The sequence below is a fragment of the Cheilinus undulatus genome, linkage group 8 (genome assembly GCF_018320785.1).
Source record: "Cheilinus undulatus linkage group 8, ASM1832078v1, whole genome shotgun sequence".
NCBI classification, from domain to species: domain Eukaryota; kingdom Metazoa; phylum Chordata; class Actinopteri; order Labriformes; family Labridae; genus Cheilinus; species Cheilinus undulatus.
Window position 1 is genome coordinate 18,765,579 of NC_054872.1, and position 18,604 is coordinate 18,784,182.

Genomic DNA, 18,604 nt, shown 5'->3' on the forward strand with positions numbered 1-18,604 from the left:
TGGATTATTAGTGTTTATTTACAAGGCAGAGAAGTCAAATATAGTCAATCTTACTGTACCATGTATGCTGGGTAAGGCTGACTGTAATACAAATCAACAATTTGTGTTACTGATACAGATACTGGTGTCATGAGTCAGCAGTCAAGAGGCAAAATTAGCACGTCAGGAGAGTTGAGACATTCATTGTCGGGTCAAATAAACAAGGTCAGAGATATTTCTTTATCACGACTGTAAGATATTTACACAGAACACCTTTCTGGCAATGTCTGGAATAAATAAATCATTTTGTTGCCAAACCAAACCCCCCCATGCTCTATCACAGCATCTGTGTAGCTCAGCTGTGCAGCTGTGTCAACCAGTTCCCCTGTGTGTTTAATTGTAAAATGTGTTCATCTCAGTCAACTTGACTTCAGCTGATTGGACCGGACACAGATTAACACAGGGCCGTTGAGCTCCGCTCAGTCATCTTTGGAATGCAGAAAACGCATTCTTTCCATATAGGGTACTCTGTGAAAAAACATGTGCAATATTGTGAACCCCAACCTTGCAGGCGGATTCTATGTTGGCCTGTAAGAGAGTGAGGCCTGTGAGCAGACAAAGTCAGAACATATGGCAGAAAATGCTGGCGTGTGATGTGCATGCATAACACAAACATTTAAACACTCTCAGTGATTGTAAGCTTCCTACTCAGGTTACCTCAGGTCAAAGGGGGACTTTTTATGTCCCTAGGGGTCAAATAATGGCAGGGAACAAAGTGTTTTATCTACTTCACTCCGGGGTAGAGAGCTACACAAGACTGTTGTTTCTGTCTCACACCGGCCGTTCCTACAGGATTTACAACCATTACTGCCCACTCCTGCAAATGCAAAGCCCTGCAGGGACTCTGATCACTCCCTGATCTTTCAACAAACACTTGAGTGCTATGAAAAAAGTGCTTCCCATGCAGACTTGAGGTAAAAGATGACTGGAAGTACAGAGAAACTGTTTCTGGTTGAGATACAGTATATAGAAAAAAATGCTGAGAACACCATAGGTTATGTCCAGTTTCTTTAGTTGGTAATTTCATTTTCCAGTAGAGATGGATGAGAGGAAAATCTTCTTCCACTGAAAACCAAATTAATGTCTTATGACTTGCATTTTTGCAAGGACATAGTTGGTGGATATGATTTTCCTGTTAAGATGTGTACGCTTCACTGGAAATGGATGCCCTCCCACACAAAGTTAACCCTGATACTAAACAGCCTCTTCTATTATCACGAATGAAATCTTACTCTGTGATAATGACGCTGAGTGCATGAGAATAAACATGTCCCACATGCGGCATAATTACATTTGCTCCCTGTATGATCTGTGCATTCCTGTTGCAGCCAGGGTGATCATTGAGACAGCCGGTACAACTGTAACAAGCTGGCTATCATTTATCTTCAAGTTTAAGTGTCAAAGGCCTTTAGGATATTTCCAACATGTAAGAATAGGCAGATACAGTGCTTAACAAATTTATTAGACCACCACCCAAAGTAAGGTTTATGCCACAGCTGCCATAAATTAACAGAATTGGTAAAAATTGGTTAAAAAAATCATTTTTTATGTTTCTGCAATGGTTAATACACCAATATGTAGAAGCTCCTTAACCTAAATGATATTTTAATGCTAAAATATAATTATTATTGTTATCCATGAATTTTTACATTTACTGATTTACAAAAAAAAAACAGAAAAAAAGTAAAGCACATTATTATTTCTTGATTAATATGTCAAATTATAGTTTTTTACTTGCATTCCTGAACAGAAAAAATTGTTTTAGTGGTTGAGTGTTATGCCTGATTCATTTCTGACTTCTCAGAGAAGCCCAGTGAGCCGGCTCAAATTTGGATATAAAAAGGTCAATTCAGTTTGAAATTCCTCATTCCTGTTCGAAATGGTAAAACATGGAGGGCTCACTGAAAATGAAAGAGTCCGCATTAAAGCACTTCAAGATGCTGAATGGTCTCTGAGACAGGTGGTCTAATAAATTTGTTAAGCACTGTAGATCAAGGGATTACATAAATGAAAACTCCTATTAGATGCTATCTGCTTGGGTTTAACACCAGAGTAGCACAGCTGAATAAAAAAATGCTGGTTAAACTTGTTTTGAGAGCAATGTATCTCAATAAGGCAGCTGGTCATTCCATATACAGCTGGTGCTTATAAACCTACGCCTCTCATGCAATAAATCTGATGCATTTTTTTACAGAAACACCTAAATTCAGGTAAGAGCCACCTGTTCTCAAATCTCCAAAGACCAATCTGAGGTGACATGAGCTGTGAAGGATGGTCCAACATAGCTAAGTGACAGATTGGATTAAGTATCTAGTGGTCTTGTTCATAACAACCCAGACTAAAAGCAGCTCTAGTTTACAGTTCTTACTGTTCGCACTCTTTATGCCATCAATGCTGTATATATTATATTATATTACATTATATTATATTATATTATATTATATTATATTATATTATATTATATTATATTATATTATTATAATATATTAAGGCCTATTAATATAAAGGTGTGGTGTTAACGCTTGTGATTAATCTGGAAATCTTAACGCGTTGAAAAAGTAATAACCACAATTTAATCATATGACTAAGTTTGACCATAACTTCCTCCCGTAGTCCTCCTGAGCGGATGTTAATGTCTCTGGGGTGAAAAGGTTAAAGGTGGGTCAGACACAGCCAGCAGAGACAGAGCCAGCAGAGACAGACCCAGTTCTGTTTCACAGCAAATTTCGATTTAAAAAGCTGCCTAATGGAAGTCTGGATGAAACAAAAGTTGTATGTACATACTGCAGTGATGAACTGTCTTTACACTGAATAATAATAATAATACATTAATAATACATTTTTTAGTAAAAAGCGCTTTAAGTGCTGTACATAAAGTTAAAATAATGAAAATAAACTTCATAATAAGAACGTTTAAAAATCTTAAAATTACTAAAACTAAAGAAATGCTGTGGTTAATAAGGATTAATCACAGCATTATGATGTGATTAACTCGATTAATTTTTCTAATCAATTGACAGCACTAATTATATTATATTATATTATATTGCACCTTAACTTCTAACCAAACTTACTTTTTTCTAAAGACTTAAGACGCTGTGACCCCCAATTTCCACAAACAACAGCTCTTCTTCACTAACTCTTCCATTGTGTGGGTAACCTCACACAATGGAAGAGTCTAGAGCACTATGCAAAGCAGCGCAGCCCTGATCAGCTTGAGACAAAAGGGCAGAGATCATGGGGGAACTGTGAGTACAGTTCATGCAGGAAAAGTATGTCAAAAGTGAATTATTTTGCCTTTTTTGGGGTTGATGTGTCATTCATTCCAACATGATTCTATGATTTTATTGCTTAGTTAAAAATCTTTATCTTCGTCCCTAAAGGTGCCTCAGCAAAAGTGACACAAAAAAATCTTCTGGCTGAGTTCACAAAAAAATGTTCCCCAAACCAATGTTAATGAGAACAGCTCAAACATCATTTTATTAGGTTTTAAACATGTTTGATTTTAATGGAAAGTCAGGCATTGTAGTATGAGTCCCGACATGGAATGACTCACTCATGGAGCCAGCCTCAAATGGCCAATTAAGGAACTACGATTTCGGGAAATTCAGCTTCATTTTGGTGCCGCTTTGTTAAATTCAAATACATGATTCAAAATCTATGGCATTTGGTCAGTGCCTTTTTACAGCAGGTTTCTGTGCAGATTTAAAGAAAATTCAAATAAGAGTGAATGTAATATTAGCAACAATACCCATCTCCATGCTTGAACGCATGGGTTTCACAAATCATTGGACAGTAGCTATAAGTCTGCTTTTTCAGTTGTTTGCCATGTCCCCTTCAAGCACCACAACAAAACTCATTTAAGGCTCCCACCCCATAACTCCCACTATATACCACCACCACACTGTACCCCCCCACCCCTTCTTTATACTCTTTACCAGCCTCAGCCCCCCTATACAACCCCTACCCTCATCCTGCCCCGCTCTGGTTCAGAACATAAACAGCATCTTAATTCAAGAAATGGCACAGATCCAACTCTGTGTCTGGGGACTTATGGAGAGCCCATTGAAGTGAACGTACTGACCGTAACCCAACCCCTCAAGAGGGGAGGTCAGTTATTCTAATATATATGTTTGAACTAGCCAGACGCCACAAGTGGTGATATTTAGCTGGGCGCTGTGAGTTATCAAAACTTCCGATGGCGAGGCGACCTATAGAAGCGTGCTGTGTATAAATGGGGAGAGGAGTGGGTGGAACGATTGTTGCTGGCTCTGCTGTATTTTAATTGGCCTATGATTCCCCACAGGTTTTGACACTTTAGACACTAGATAGCCATAAAAATGTAAATATCTAAAACCTGCAACTGAAATATTGTCTTTAATTAAAACAATTTGTCTTGCTGATTACATCAAACTAAAAATACACAGTAAGATTCTAATACAACTTAAATAGATTGGTATTATGTTAAGTGATCAAAATATTTTTAATTCAATAATCAATCAAATTAAATCTGATAATTATTCCAATTATCAACTCAAGTTGTGTGTTGATGAATGTGTGCACTAATATGTGTGTGGGCTGGCTGTGTTTCTGCAGCGATGAAACACTGCGAGACGGGGAGAGAGAGAGAGAGCTGAACAGAGCATCTCTGTCTTCTGTTTTAATCAGCAGATTAGATGGTAGTCACTCCTTGCTGGATGTGCTTGTTGCACATGTTGATTAGTCATTAATTGGCAGCTTTCATTATTTGAGCGCAGCAGCGTAAAGTGGGGCTATAAGAGAGGGCCTGATGTCATGCCGAGGGAGGCTGAATAGCACCAGTCTATGAGAGAAAGGCCTTTTGGAAACATGGACAGTGCCTAATTGGATGAGGATTTCATTGGGCTGCATGGGAGAACTGCTCTTATGCAATGGCAATGATGAATGGAGGGGGCTTGGGAGCAATTGTGCTTGTGCACCAGTTGACTGCGATGGTGGCCCCAGAAGGTGGCACTGAATGGAATCGCCTTCTCATGACGGCATCTTAACTACACCTGTTGGTAGCACATAACCTCTTCAAACTGACTGTGCTGTCAGATACACAATGCTAACACTTCAGCTAGTAAAACCATCATAAAGCTGAGCTTGTAAATAAACTTTTATAAGAGCCAGACTGTAAATCTGTGTGACCACTTGAGGATTTACTTTATTTACTTACTCATAGGAATGCTAACTAACTGGGCTGGCAGAAAAAAATCATATTAGGAAGGACTTAACATAAGTCCTTTTTCTAAGTACCAAAGTACACCACTCTAAGCTCTGATCGCTTTCAAGTCTGGGTTTATTACAAGAAAACAAGAGGCTGGAAAGGCGATCAGTACAACAAAACACAGGCAGGGCTCAGAAGCTCTGTCTTCAGGTTGTGAGAGGAAACTGGAGTGAGGTTTAGGACAGTGTTGTGCTTTCAGGACAGAAAAGTGTCTGTACTGTTCTGAGGTTTCACACAGGGACAAAAAAAAAAAAATGTAGTGGTACATCTACCAAAGCCAACTATCCATGGCTTGTTTTGATTTTGCATCTTGGATTCCAGCTGGTACGCCGAGATGCAGATCAACGGAGGGAGACAGGCAGATAAGGAGAGAGGAACTGGAAGAAAGAGGCTAGCTATAGAAAGAGACGGTTGAAGACACAGACAAAGGGGCAGACAGATGGACAAAGAGACAAAGATAAACTGACATATAGAGATAATAGCAGGAGAACATGAGCGCAAAGGGAAATGTGGTGCACGTAGGCATTGTAAAGATCATTTTGTCAGACATATCTATTTAAATCAACACAATATTACCTGCACCCAGCCCAGCATACAGTCTCTCAGGTGTTCAGTTACCTTCTGAATAAAGGCAACATTCTTACCTCTCACGCAGGCTTGGGTTTCAGCCACATTTGGACCAACACCAGATGGTGAGAAACCCAATCCGCTGTACACCGTGGTGGTTAGGCAAGCAAGCATTGCATCACCTCAGGTCACAAGTGGATGAAAATTGGGTGTGTACAGGTCCATATTTACAGTGTGGAGGAGGAGAGGGAGGAATAATACCGCAAAGTTTTTCCTCTGGCAGGGGTTTGGGTTCTTAGAAATGACTCCTTACAAAGCAGAACATGATTACTCTGCGGGTAGAGAGAGATAGCAAGTACTCAAACATTTATTGGGCTATTATGTTGGCAATAAGTGGTCGCATTTGTTTTAGGTTGTGGTTAACGAGCAATTCAAACTACCCAAATTCTAAAGTAGCACACTGTACAGCCAATTATGTGGGAACTGAACCTAATGTGAAACATGTTAAAGAAAAAATGTATCTGGAAAGTCGGGATGTAAAAATGCACTCAACTCCCACCATGATCCGCATCATGATTCATGGCCTACAATATTTTTTCAGTGTGATTCTTCTAGCCATCAAAATGAGATCAATTTATGTATGAATCAGATTCTTTTATTCTAATTCCTTGACAAGTTCAAAGTAAAAGATGCATTTTTAAACAAATCTGAAATAAATGCATACGCAGCAAAAACAGGATCATTCACTGAGTTACAGCCTAGGTTTCTTGCAACTGGTCCTTGGCAGAGAGATGTCATCACGTCACAACGTGACGCATGCAGTTTACACAACGCATAGTCTGGCAGAGCCGGCACAATGGAGAAGTACAAAACATGACAGCATCTTTACTCACTTTATGGTTTATTTTGAGTAATTTTGGTCTGATATACTAACACTCCACTCTAACACTAACACTACTAACACTCCCACTGTTCAGTGGATTGGGGGTATCAATTATACCCAACATCCAGGCTGCAGACCCGTGGCTGTAGGAATCCAGTACTAACATAGAGCTGGTCCTAACACATCCTATACCTACCATATCGAATTACAAGACAGATTTCAGTGCTTCATTTCCTCGCCACCCCAACCTGATCCACCAGGAAGGAAAGGAATGGAAGATGTTATGCGAAGAAGTTACACCTGTTTCTTGTTTTAGAAACCATTTGCAACACAAGAGTTGTTCATTCAGCCACTGACTTCAGACACAATTATTATTTATCTCTTTATCTCTTAAAAGTACCAATTCCGGCACTGTTTAGGCACTGGTGCCATTTCAAAAGTATCGATTTAGCACCGGAATCAGACAAAAGAACAAATGACACCAAACCCTACATAGTTGTGTGATTGCATGAACAACTGTACCATGCCAAAGCCATCCTCCTGTTCCTGCCTTGGCCAAGGAAGTGTACCGTATGGTCTATGGCTTTTGTCCTGGTTTAGGTTACTGGGATTTCTAATCAACTTCTTGGGTATGTCTTTAAATATGTTTTGGTGGCTTTAGTAGGGGTCAAACAACATTGGTTTTTGTGAGCCGCTACCAATTATAAGTAGTTCGTTAGACCGATAACCAATATTAGGAACGAATATGCATTTATTTTGGTTTATAGTGTACTTAATGTTGCAAAAGTAAAATTGCATGATCAAAAAATGAAGTAAAATAAAAAAAAAAAATCAGCTCAAGCTCTATTAGCATGAGTAACAGTACAAAGCAAGCCAGTAAAAGAAGGAAAAAAAGGAAGTGAAGCCATACGCTCACTGTGTCAGTGGCACCCAGGCTTGTGTTGATTGGCTACTACTCATGCAATAACTAGCCACTCAGGTTGTGTTGTATGAAAAACATTTGGTGAGACTGTGGTAAGTGAAAAAAGAGCAACGGGGAAGACACACCTTCCAGTGGAGCCAAAGTAGCACACTTTTTGGTTGATGAATCCTAATCGATTATTGGTCAAATAAAATGTTGATATCGATTATCAGCCAAATATTGGTCTCAATAATAGGCCAGGCCTATAATCAGTCGACCCCTAGTGTCAAGTTACTCAACGCAGTGCTCATTAACATGCTGCATGTTAGCCGTGCTGGCATTGTAACTTTTAAGTCTATTGAAACATTCCCACAGTTTTTGTCCTGTCCATTTTCTACCACACGTCTGCACTCCCACTTTGAAATAAGACCTCCACGCCTTCACTTTCTTCTGCCGTGTTTGTCTCTTCTTCAGTTGCTGATCTTAAACATAAAATGACAAAAGCAAAAAGTGCTCTCTGCTGGTGCACTAAAGAGCTATGCAATGTACTCAAATTGATTTTAAGTGTCCATAGGTATCAATTGAAGCTGTATTATAAAGAATCAAAATATTGTTACATCTCTACTAGTAACTACTCCTGATAATGTAGCTGAATGCTACAAAGTTATCTCTCAGCCATAAAACAAGCAGCAGTCCCATCCACTGTCTGGCCACTGAGAGCACAGCTGAGCTTTTCTGTTCAGTGGCTAAACTCGCTCTGCTTTTAGACACAGGCAGCGTCAGTCGACTGACATGAACCGCACGGCGCTCCCCCAGCAGGCTTGGGTTAATGGTGTCATGACATCAGGGAGGGGGTATTAACGGTGTATAAGCCTAGACTAACCAGCGCTGAATGACTGCTGGCTGACGCAAGACCCATAGGAATGCTGCCTAGAGCACGACCACAAGCTCTTATACCATCAATACCAGTTAATAGGATATCTCTGCCACTTTTCCCTTTGGGTAGCTGCTGTATATAGCCATACAAGCATGGACAAGCTGTGAATCAAACTTTATGAGCATTATACATTAAGATATGTTGCTATGCCTATAAAGAGGCTCAGATTTTGTCTAAACAACAAATGGCAACATTAAAAGAAGCCTTTCGATCCAAAATTATGGCGTATGAGTAGCAGATCCAAACACAGTTCTCTCAAGACATAAAACACAAGTCAGAAGCCCTGTGCAAGTTGAGTATAGCTTATTGTAAGTATAATTATGTGCAATATGTGCAGTCAGCAGCCTTTTGGCAGCCTGTAGTCTTGTGGAGTTCATGCCCCGTCATGCCTGTGCTTACTGAGCATGGACTTGAAATAGCAGGACTGGTGCTGAGGGGGTGAAAGAAACCGCAGCTCTAGTGGTTGCCATGTGCACAGAGATGTGACCACAACATAATTAAATGAACGAAAGCAGGAAATAATGGGCAGAGGCAAAAGGAAAAGAGAAATCCTCGTTTGGGTTATGAATGGGGGCATGTCAGAAAAATCACATGATTGAACAGAGACAGCTATAGCATGGTTTTGGACTGTATTTAGCAGCAGTCTCGTGATCAGACCACTTTATATTCACATGCAGAGGAGTGTGGGTTGCCAGGTGGAGTGGAATATCAGTGGTGGGGCAGGTTGTATGTTTCACTTCAGTGACTCCACAGAGGTTGCTGACTGTATTTTGCTTGACTTAATTCTGAAAGGTATGAGGTTTAACTTTAAATAAACTCAGAAATTCAGGAAGTAAGACCCTGTAATCCAGTAGCTATTCCCAAAGTAAGAGATCACCCTGCACCATGTGATGAGAAATGAGAAATAACATTATTCAATCATTGCAATAACAATATGATGTGCAAAAACTGAAAAGAAGTTTGAGTGTGTACATTGATATAACTCAGACTTCTTATGTTCATATCCTTTTTTCATGCTTTGTATGACCAGTTACTCTCAGTTCCTGGCAAGTTCACTCGATGCTGGCTTCAAAAACCTTAAACAGGTTGATATTACAGTTAAAGTAAATATGTTTACCGTCTGAACATATTTGGTCTTAGTATTTTTATTAGCAGACACTTTACAGGGGGTTAATTTCTTGACTGATTTGCTTTGATTATACAGGCAAAAAGTTATTCATCCTAAGGGTCAAGGCTGATCTGAATGAAAGGAAAGTGTATTGTCTGTTTTAACCGCATACCGAAGCTTTTAAGTCTTCATGCTTTGTGACACTCATACTGATATTGTGATGGCGTGTCCCCGTCTGTCAATTCGCTGTACAGGAAAGCTAAGACATAACAGGGGAGGGCGACTGCATCTATTACATTATACTCTATACTCTATTATATTATACTATTATACTCAAGTAAAAGTACAGTTACTCTGGATAAAATTTACTTACTGTAAAACACCAAATAACCGCCGGGTCCCAATTAACCGCCAGGTGTGGCAGTACATTTTGACAAATAAACGCCTGTTCCAAATAAATGCCGGGTGTAATTTATTTACAGCTCTGATATGTGACTGAGATGAGATGAGAAATGTATAGAATCAACTCCCAACTCCCCCTCCCTTCCTGTTCTTCTCCCTGTTTGAGCTGCGTAGCTCCGCCCCTCTCTTTATGTGCCTGCTCGCGGGTGAGAATGTCCGCTGAATTGAATACTCACGGTGGCAAAGCGCTCGTGGAGTGATTTTGCTCTGCTTTTCCACTGAAATCAATGGCTGAATCACAGGCAAGAAAACACTTCATCGAACAGAAGACCGAACAGCGTCGTAATTCCGCCATTGAATCAACTTCTCACTGAGCGTAGATACGGAAGCTACAGCGGCCAATAGGACCGCTCCCTCTGACCTGAGCCTGATTGGCTGCGAGTACTAGCCTCCTCATTGGCTGGGGCACCCCTGTCCCTTGCTCGTTTTCTCAAGTGAGATAGCAGTGCCATGCCCTGGTGCAGCTAAAAAATAAAAAGTACGACATTAACTTTAAACTGTCTGTCGTCAACTTTGTGTTTGTTTAGTTCCTTACCAGTATTTAAAGTGTTTAGAGAGTGTTGAGTTGACAGAAGAAGACAAAAGTATAACTATGGTACTGTAATCTTGTCTTAAAAATGTAAAAGTGATATTCATACTGGTGTAAATAAATAGTTTGATTAAATTTACCATATTTTTCCAATTTTTGCTGAGCAAGATTTTTGTGAGAAAGGAATTAAACGCCTGTTCCAAATAGCCGCCTGGTCTCTAATAAATGCCTGGTCTGCTCAGTGATTGAGACAAATAAACGCCCAGGCTATTATTTGGTGTTTTACGGTAAGTCAAAGTAAAAGTAGTAATCTATAAATCCACTCAAGTAAAAGTAAAAAGTAAGTCATTTAAAATTTACTTTAAGTACTGAGTACTGAGTAGCTACTTTTGATACCTTAGGAGGTTATAGCCTGCAGTAAAATAGTATCTTTTCTTAGTATGAAATAACTACAAGAGAATATTTATCTATAATAAGGTTGTTTTTTATAAGGTGAGACTAAACCTAATGTCAAATGCAACAGCTGTCTTAGGATGAAATATGGAATCATTCTCTCGCTACTGATCATCATGTGCTGTGAAAGTCAAACTTTGGTCATTTTCTTGTTGGCAGAAAGTTAGAACCCTCTTGTTTTTGTCTTTGAGTGTTAATTTTTTTACTCAGTAGTCAGTGCTTTTAAAAATGCAGTGATGTACAATACTTCCCTCAAAATGTACAGTGCCGTGAAAGAGTATTTGCCCCATTTTTTTTTTGTGCATATTTATCACATTTAAATGTCTTGGATCATCAAACCAATTTTAATATCTCACAAGAACAAACCCAGGTAAATACAAAATGCCATTTCTAAATGATGATTTTTTTTATTAAGGGAAATAAACCAAAACATATCTTTGCCCTAAGAAACAAAGTGATTAACTCTATCAGTCTGGAAAAGGTTACAAAGTCATTTCCAAGGCTTTGGGACTCCATCAAACCATGGTGAGAGCCATTATCCACAAATGGAGAAAACTGGGAACAGTAGTGAACCTTCCCAGGAGTGGTCAGCCAACCAAAATGACACCAAGAGTGCAACAACAACTCATCCAGGAGGTTACAAAAGAACCCAGAATCACATCCAAAGAATTGCAGGCCTCACTGGCCTCAGTTGAGGTCAGAGTTCATGACTCAACCATAAGGAAGACACTGGGCAAAAATGGCATCCATGGCAGAGTTCCAAGGCCAAAACCACTGCTGACAACAAAGAACACAAAGGTTCGTCTCATGTTTGCCAAGAAACATCTTGGTGATCCCCAAGACTTTTGGAGAAATATTCTGTGGACTGACGAGACAAAAGATGAAATTTTTGGAAGGTGTGTGGCCCGTTACATCTGGAGTAAAAATAACAGCATTTGATAAAAAGAACATCATGCCAGCAGTCTCATATAGGGGTGGCAGTGTGATGGTCTGGGGCTGCTTTGCTGCTTCAGGACCTGGACCACTTGCTGTGACTGATGGAACAATGAATTCTGCTGTCTACCACAAAATCCTGAAGGCAAACGTCAGGCCATCAGTTCATGCCCTCAAGCTCAAGCGCTCTTGGGTTATGCAGCAGGACAACAACCAGAAATACACCAGCAAGTCCACCTCTGAATGGCTTAAGAAAAACAAAATGAAGGTTTTGGAGTGGCCAAGTCAAAGTCCGGACTTAAATCCAATTGAGATGCTCAGGTGTTATTTTAAACAGGCAGGTCATGCATGAAAACCCTCCAATATGGCTGAGTTAAAACACCTCTGGGAAGAAGAGTGGGCCAAAATTCCTCCACAGTGATGCTAAAGACTTATTACCAGTTATTGCAAGCGCTTGATTTCAGTTATTGCTGCCAAGGGTGGCACGACCACTTATTAGATTCGGGGGGGCAATTACTTTTTCACACAGGGCCAGATAGGTTTGGATTTTTCTCCCTAAATAAATAAAATCATCATTTAGAAACCTCATTTTGTATTGTTAAGAGAATAACTTAGCTATGTTAGTGAGTAAGCCAATCACTTCTAACTTTATGGCCAACTGCAACCTTGTAACATTAGCTTAACATAGCATCTTTTAAATTAGCATTTTTGTTCTTAAACAATCAGACATCAGCATAACAGTTTGAAAGGTTGTTGTTAGAGCCCACCTGACTGCAAACCAGTAGCATTAGTTTGGGCAGTGTGTCGACTCATTGTCAGAGTGGGCTAAGAGAGCAGGTATTTACGCTATGGTAATCATACCCATACATCTATTAAAGATACAATGCATGCATGCTGAGTGAAAAAGCAATGCTTTTTAACACAAATATTATTCTTAACTACTGACATAAATTCAGACTTTGCTATATGTTTTGCAAATGCAAACACCAGGAAAGTTATGAAAACATAATTTCTAGGTTGTTTTCAATCACATGATCTCGAATGTCCTTTGGGGATCAGGAAGTGGGGGACAGACATAAGGAATACGTCCTAAATGGATCTTTACACTGCACTTATAATCAGAAAATTTCTATATACACTGAATACGATCTCTACACTTTACCAAAGTGATTTTTACCACAGTTTAACTGATTTACCTGGCGTGGAGGAGATCAATATCCCAAAAACTCAGACCTCCTAGCGTCATCTAGTCAGATGAAGGGAGGCAAGTGTCTAGAGCAGTCTTGCACTGAGCCAATACAAGATCTGAGCCCCTTTAACGTATTTAAAAATCCTCATTTTGTCACAAAAATAGTTTCAATTGAAACAGCGATAGACCATCAACCTGATAAACTTCGCAAGTAACTGAGAGGTGATGAGTCATTCACAAACGAGCCTGTCCTTAATCCTTTTATTTTTAATTTAATCCACATTTAAAGCCAAACTGGTACCAAATGAGGAGCTGTTTGGGAGTCAATCAGCTCTACTTAGCTCAAATGATCTGGATCTCTTAAAAGAGAGGGATTTCCCATCACAAAGCGTGAGGCTGGACGTTGGTGAGGCCACATGGGTAAGATCAGAGTTTAATGTGCTAAACCATGGAAAAACTGTACTGAACCAAACTAGACTGCTTTGTGGAAACAGACCATGCACAAGTGAAGTGTGACACTGCCGGCCCAGGCTTCGAACTGAGATTTTCTATTAATTTTCTTTAAATTCCTGCACACTGCCATTTCTCCTAGCTTTTTAAACCTTTTTTGCCTGAATATTTCACTACATTCATGGCACAAAAAAACTTAAGAATGTTCATATTTTTGCAGTTTGAAAACATGGCCTTTTTGGTAGCGTTTCTCTATGTAGAAATCATTAATACTCCCCCCAGGGGCATCCTCTGTTGCTGCAATAGGACAGTCACTTTTATAAAAATAAGATTTTTATTTGGGCTACTCTCACAGTTAAATGATATATAGATTCATCATATCATCTAAAAAGATGATATTATCCATGAACTCTTCCTGGTTTTCCCTTTGTTGGTCATAAATCAACATTTTCATCCAAACTGAAACATTTTTCTTAGTTAGTTTTGCACCACTGTAGGAAATTGGAAGATCAATATCTTGGCCTATTACAGGAGACAAACCCTCAACTCTCAGTATCTCCCTTGAAAATATTCACTGACGGATCAGATTTGGTATGCATCACCTCCAACTTCTCACCATGTGCATCATTCCCTGAGTGCCCCCCTCCAGTCCAGGCCCACATTCCCAGTGAGAGCCCCCATCTGCATTCAAAACACACAGGCCGACGTCAATAGTTCCCAGAATCATAAATTTGGCTGGTTATGCAACTTTCTGCAGAGACCACATGCAGCCAATAAAGAAATTGATTTGGAGTAGTGCCCAAATGACAGGACAGATTAGGCTATCTATGAAGAGCTGCTTTGTCAAGGCGTTTGCACATTCATTTAGATTAGATAATGATCAGGCCCTCTCCATCACTTACCCTCTTCGGTTACAGTTAGCATCATTAAGAATATTTCTGTTTCAGGTTTTTAACTGGGACAAATTGATGTGTTACTGCAACAGTGATGTAAGCTGCAGAAAATGTAACAAAGCAAAAATACAGAACAGAGGAGTTACAGTAGGCATTTACAGTTTTCTGGTAATGTCTATATTTAGCAAAGGATTGAAGATGAGTGAATAAGCCAGGGATTGCTTAAGATTTTCCCACCAAGAAAGAAACCCACATTATGAGGCCCAGACTGATAAGACTTTTTAAACACAGTCCCTGTGGGAGCACTGTAGCTTTTCATTGATTCTGAGCCCCAGAACAGCTTAACAAGTGCACAGTTAACACTTTTTACAGTTGGCTCAGTGATTAAATACGTATTCCACTCCTTGTGTTAAGCTGCAGTGGCACAAACGCTGATTCAACCCCTCACTTTATTTAGGGACCGCCTGGAACCCACCCAGCGACCCCCTTGAGGGTCCTCGGAGCTCACTTTGGGAACCACTGCAATAGGGCTACATGAGTAACCCTGGGAAAACGCCTCTTTTCTCAACCCCTCCCCACCCCCAAAGCAAATGCTGCCAAAAGGATAAGGCGATAAGGCGAGACTGGCGAAACTCTCACAGAATTTAGTTGGGGGGGCATGAGGGGGGGTTCACGCGGGGAGCGCGAGTCCTACTGGAAGGAAAGTAGGCTATGGGCCACTGTAGACTGCTGTTACGCAATTGTAAACAAGGCAGGCTGTTGGGATCAAAATACTGTTCCCTTAAGACACACTTGAATACATGTAACTGCAAGGTAAGGTGCAGAAAAGTGCACGAGAAACAGCTAGGAGCTTGTAGGCTCGCGCTCTGACCCCGGAACAGCGTACAGACGAAGAAGAGTAGAAATACAGTAAAGTCTCATGTAGCTGAATGCAACAGTCCTATGCAATGAATAAACTTGCTAGCAAAGTTCAATGACCGGACGATACACTGTCAAAGAAGCAGGCATGAAGGACCCCGGTCCCGCGAGACGGTAACGCGCAGTACGCACGTGTTCCGACCCGCAAAAACAGTGCGTGTCATCACAACAGCGCATTAAACTTTTATTACACGCGCTCACCGCTCACTCCTCGTGGACTTTCCTTTTCCCACCCAAACAAGAAGCATGAGAACAGCGTCCCTATCCGGCAACGTGCTACTCACCTTACAGGAGGAGTTGAGGAAGACTACGACCGTCAGGAACAAAAACACACTGAGTGGCAGTCAGGAGATGAAGAGGAGGCTCAGGCCACGGTGGTCAGCATTCCCGGACTGGACAGATACACCGAGGCAAGAAGAAGAGGAGGAGGAGGAGGCGAAAACAGTGGCTGCAAAGACTGTAGGCAGCTCATCTCATGCGGCCGAGCACACACACTTACACGCACGCACGCGCACGCAAACAACTCCTCCTCTTTAGAGCAGAGCACGCCCACAAGTTAGGGATGATTAATGCGGCGTTCACGTCTTATGGGAATAAGGGCGTGTTCGGAGGATTCCGCTTGTTTTTTCAAAGGAGCTGTCCCACTGGCAGTTTGAGTTGTTTTGAAAAGCTAATTTACCGTAATTTCCATAAAAGATAGAAGCAGATGCTCGATAGTTGTCTTAATTTCAGAAATATTGCATCAGCTGATCAGAGATTGGTAAACAAACAAACAAACAAAAAAAATCTGATTCACTACAGTCATAATCAGTTTCAAAGACATGGAATATTTTTTAAAAATACATAATCTGCTGTTATAAATTCTTATCATTCTTTATGCTTAAACTTTTCCGCCACTAAATTTAAGACTCTACAACCCATGCATGCTTTCAATTAAATGCCTAATGCAGGGCGTTTACATTAGTTTAGAATGGGGGCCAGTTTCTGAAAAAGGATCCCATGCAAGGGCCTGAGAGATATCGCCAGAGATGGAAAAACTACACATCTTTTGTATTCAAGTAAAAGTAAAGTTACTTTGGTTAAAATTTACTTAAGTCAAAGAAAAAGTACTGGTCTATCAGACTTCTTAAGTGAAAGTGAAAAGTATTTAAAGTAGTTTAAAGTAAGTACTGCGAAGCTACTGAGGGGTTGTAAAGTAAAACAATATTATCCCTCCTTATTGGCAACAGCAGCTTAAAAAAAGCGCTCAACCAGGTTGTTCAGGTAAAGAAACACCTCTTTAATAAAGTAAGATACAGAGAAAAACTGACAGTGTCAGTTATACTCATATAGAGTTATTCAACACCTTAAAAGTGTCTATATCTGTCCACACTACACATAAATCTAACGCAAAAGTAAGGACATTTGTGTTTTGCAGATTATTTCTTTGTTGTAACAATGCTTCTTGGCTATAAATCTTGTACTGTCAGAAAGCCTGTTTGTTCCCCTTTCAAATGGTGCCACATTTGTCAGGAACATGCAATTGTTGGATGAGCATCAGAGCTGATGGTTTGCACTCATGAAAAATCTGCCAAATCTTCTCTGCCAGCTCCAAACAGCATATTCTGCCATTGATTGCCATTGGTGGATTGTATGATTGCTGAAGAAACATTAAATACTGGCAGTTTAACAATTTACTTATTTAACAAACAGGAGCCCCAGTAGCATGTGGAGGAACCATACACAGCCACAACAGCCTGGCTCCTCTTCCTCATGCTGGTCACTCACTGCTGTGGGATGACATCCCATTCTTCAACCAGCAGTTGTCACAAGTCAGCCAATGTGGTTGTGTTGGTCACTCTGGCATGAACAGCACATCCAAGCTGATCCCACAAGTGTTCAGTGGGGTTGAGGTCAGGACTGCTGGCAGGCCATTCCATCCTCTCCACTCCCAAATTCTGGAGGTAGTCTCTGGTAAACCCCGCTCTGTGGGGGCGAGCATTGTCATCTTGGAAGATAGAGTTCAGTCCCAGACTGTGGAGATATAGTATTGCTACTGGTTGTAGAATCTCATCTCGATATCTCTCTGCATTGAGATTGCCTCCAATGATGACAAGCCTCGTTTTTTCCAGTGAGGGAGATGCCACCCCACGCCATCACACTGCCTCCACCTAAAGATGTTACCCTATCAGTGCAGCAATCAGCATTTTTCTTCATGTCTTCTCCACACTTTGATCCTACGATCCAACTGCCAAAGAAAGAAACTGGACTCACTGCTGAACAACTCTGTGGATCACCAGCTTGAGTTTCCCCATTACACAGGCCCTATCCAGATCAGTCAAACATGCCAATTCTTGAAGCAGACACCTAATGACTACTGTACTGCAGGGCCCAGGCTCACAGGTGGTAAATCTCAGGTGCTAACCAGGCACCTGCTTGACAGCACCTCTTGAAAGTCTGTGGTAAGTTGGGTCTCTAGCAAGAACAAAGCAGAGCATCAACATCATAGCAAGGCAATGCCTACTGATGAGAAATATACTTTATGCATCCTTAAGGTGCCCCTAAAGTCATAGGTGGGAACCCTAACTCAGTTGATGCCTTCACTCATGTTGCAAATTAGGGGTGTAACAATTCATGGATGTATATCGATACTAGGGCTGTCACGATATCAGATTTTGACTTCATGATTACTGTGGGCCATCTCAATAAAAAAAAAATAATAATAATGGGACAATTAATCAAATTTATCTTGAACTTTATTTATGTTGTGATCTCTCTTTCGGCAGATGAATTACACTTAAAACACCTGTCTAAGGAGGTACTGCAGCTGCTGTGTCCCTGCGGAGGATCAGTGTTTGTGTGTGAGGAGGAAGGGGGAGGGGTTGTTGGGGTGCTACAGGAGGGAGACAAAGCAGGGCGGAAGAAAACAGGGGCGGATGTAAAAAACAAACTGTGTTCAAGTGGCACTGGATCATTTACATGATATTATCATATGCACATTTTTAACACTACATTGAAATTTTATTTTTTAATACCTCGATCATCGTCAATATCAGTATATCCCGACAGCCCTTGTCGATACATTGATTGGTTGATTAATGATCCAGTCAGATTG

At 40.5% G+C, this 18,604-nt stretch overlaps 1 protein-coding gene across 3 annotated transcripts in view; it reads right to left on the bottom strand.

Moving 5' to 3' along the window:
• The window catches only part of grb10b (growth factor receptor-bound protein 10b), a 124,137-nt gene extending 108,134 nt beyond the window's left edge, over positions 1-16,003 (bottom strand). For all 3 annotated transcript variants that reach the window (XM_041793207.1, XM_041793208.1, XM_041793206.1), the window contains exon 1: positions 15,795-16,003. The gene's annotated coding sequence lies outside the window, so the exon portion shown is untranslated. The remainder of the gene's footprint in view (positions 1-15,794) is intronic.
• Between the last annotated feature and the right edge of the window lie 2,601 nt (positions 16,004-18,604).